Raw genomic sequence first — 3,149 nt, 5'->3', positions numbered from 1 at the left:
TGTGCATAAGGGCGTCCTCTCAGCTCTTGCTATGGCTTCTCCTGTGGACAGCCTGGCTGGAGAGTCATTTCAGAAAGTCTGTAGTTTGGCTCAAAAGAGGAAATGTAGGGGACTGCCTCCTCTCCTCCTCCCCTGCGCTTCCCATCTCTTAATCCCATTCCTTCCCAGAGAGAAGCCCAGGAGAACAGGATAAGGGCACAGAGTTATGGGGACCTGGACATGTGAAGAATCTTCTTGCCACTGGAGCCTCAGTCTGCCAAGTACATCCCCCGGGGTTCACACGTTTGGGAAGCTCTGCACACGTCTCTCTGCACATCCAGGAGCTAAGCGTGTGTAGACTGTTCTATTGCAGACAAGTAAACCTGGCTGCTAGCTAAATCTGACCTACTGTACTTAAGAGTTAGTCAGGCTTCATGACGATTAGGAACAAACAGCAAGGAGTCCACTGGCTTGGCTGGGGCAGTCTGGGGGCTCTTTGCTTTGCTGGCCCCCGGCCCCTCCAGCGGACAGTCTTGATGCTCCTTGTACTGCTGGATTCCAGCATCTCGCTCACCTGCACTCCTGCACCCCCAGGCACTCTCGGGAGTTTACCTGTGTGCAGCAGCACTCTCCTTCTCTTGGAAATCTGCGTCCTCTGCTCCATGAGATTTCCTGGGTTCTGTCCCAGACCCCTAGCCTCACCCTGCACACACCCAGGGCCCCAGAACTCTGCCTCCACGCCCTTCCTGCCCATTGTCTTACCTGTGGCATCCCCCACCGCCACCACAGTTAAGGTCTCCACCACCAGCACAGTGAGTGTGGGCTTTGACCAGTAGAGAGATGAAAAGGAAATAATGAAGCTCAGGGGCGAGAAGGGAAGTCTCCAACTGTTTAGAGACGCAGAGTGTTTATCTTCTCTACTCCTCCCACACCACTTTATTTGACACCTCTCATTTTTCTTCTGAACGCAGCGGCTGAAAGTAAACCGAGAAAAGATGTCAAATAAAAACACGTGAACAAGTACCAAAGACATGAAACTGAGACTCTGACTCCAGAATCTGATGATTCTTTTGAAAATTGTTCCTAATAGATGTTCCTTTTAGATCTAGAGGCTCAGCCACACAGTGACGCTTAAAGCACCTCTCATAGCATGTGAAATGTTCATCCACACGGGTAGGCGAGAGGCAGATAAAAGTCACAGCCCAGATCGAGGTAGACTGATCTGCAGGGAAACCAGAAAGCCAGAAAAAAAAGAAAGGAGCTGCAATTTCAGGAAGGAGTTTTCTTCACTGAAGAGGCAAGTAATCAAATCTAGATTCTCTTGGTCTGTATCACTCTGAGATTTGCAACAACCAGTAAGTCCACAGATGATCAGGTGTGATCAACAAAAGATTTAAAATAACCAGTAAATGAGTCTTCCTCCAAACATGGGTTTCTTCCTTCTGCTAGAAATAGAATTTTCAGTGTATCCACTCTTATAGCAGGAGAGAAGTGAAAAAAAAAAAAAACCCCAAAAAACAGAGGAAGAAAAAGCGAATATCCAAGAAACGCAGCCACACTCTGTGATGCTTTAAAATTAAACAAAAATATTGACTCTGTGTACTCCTCAAGTGAGGAACAGCCACACGCAATTTGCCAAATAAGGAGGAGTTCTGGTTTCTGCACTTTGGGAAGCAGGAGTGGAGGGGAAGTGTCACTTTAGATAACTGCAATTTAGGTAAAGCAACAGCTTAATAAAGTGTCAGCGGCTCCTTCACAGTTTAAAAACAGATGGTCTTTGCTGCTTGGGAAGAAAGAATTTTTAGGCATGCTGCGATCTGGGGAGTCTGTCATCGCCCTTTGCTGAATCGTTAAAGACACTGAAAAGCATAAATAATGGCAAAATTTCCATTTCACTTCAGAAACTTGGAAGCTGCACGTCTCATGGGGTCAACAGGACAAAAACCATCATCATTTTCAAATTGTATTACAGACATTTATATATATGCAAACGAATTGGATTTTAGCCGAAGTATTTTTTATAATCTTTTTATCTTTTAAAAAAACCATAATCACAAGCTTTTATTGTCTTCAGCATAAAAGCAAAGATGCAGCTTAGAACGGGATCACTTGGCCCTTTCTCTTCTTAGCTCTTCCCAGTTCAAAATGCTCGCACCTCTTACTAGCCAGCATTCTCTTAGATCTGCAGCTGGGCTCACCTCATTCAAGTCTCAGCACCATCTTCTTTGTAATTTTAGCCTTTTTTTATGGAAAATCAACTTAGTCTGCCCACGGTAGCTACTCTACTTCCCATCATGATGCTGCTTTCCTGGGCAGACAGAGAATCCTTGCCCATCCTGATCTGTGTGGTCGGTGCTGGCCACATTTCTGCAGGAAGTCCAACGGGTTTTAGGAACGTTCACTATGTTTGTGTGACCACTATTGGCATGGAAAAGAAAGCTTTTTATCTTTTTGTGATCCAGGATGCTAACAAAGTGGCAAATATTCCAAGGTCAGACCTGTGAATCCTGTGTGTGTCTGTGTGTGTGTGTTTCACCTTTGCAATGTATAGAGTTCCTTCCTGACACAGATCCATTCGGCATCTCCTTCCAGGATGTCTAGAATTTTCCCAGTTTTAGCACTGGAAAGTTCCAGTTTCCTGGGAAATTCCTTCATTCTAGGCAAACTAGAATGGTTAGTTACCCAAGTCATAGGAGCCTTCGCCTCAGTGCTTTCAGATGCTACAATAAATTGTTATGAAGTCTTTTTCCAACTTTACTGAGATATAATTGACATACAACATTGTGTAAGTTTAAGGAATACAGTGTGTTGATTTGATACGTTTATATACTGCAATGTGGTGAACCCCACAGTGGGAGCTAATACCTCCATCATGGCATTTCTTTTTTCCCCCTGTGATGAGAATGTCTAAGACCCACTCTCTTAGTAACTTTCAGGTATTGCCAGTGGCACAGCATTGCTATCTGTAACCACAGCTGTGCATGAGAGCCCCAGAACTCACTCATCTTCTAAGCGGAAGTCTGCACTTTTTGACCAGCATCCTCTCCATTTCTCCCATTCCCCAGCTCCTGGTAACCACCATTCCATTCTGTTTCTATGAGTTTGGCTTTTTTAGATTCCACATATAAGTGACATCATACAGTATTTGTCTTTCTCGGTCTAATTTATTT

At 44.6% G+C, this 3,149-nt stretch overlaps 1 pseudogene; it reads right to left on the bottom strand.

Annotated features, from left to right (window-relative positions):
* Positions 1-1,991: 1,991 nt before the first annotated feature.
* On the bottom strand, positions 1,992-2,462 carry LOC102515664 (annotated as a pseudogene).
* Positions 2,463-3,149: the final 687 nt, after the last annotated feature.

Source organism: Camelus ferus, chromosome 3 (genome assembly GCF_009834535.1).
Source record: "Camelus ferus isolate YT-003-E chromosome 3, BCGSAC_Cfer_1.0, whole genome shotgun sequence".
NCBI classification, from domain to species: Eukaryota; Metazoa; Chordata; class Mammalia; order Artiodactyla; family Camelidae; genus Camelus; species Camelus ferus.
This window is presented reverse-complemented; position numbering and strand designations above follow the sequence as displayed.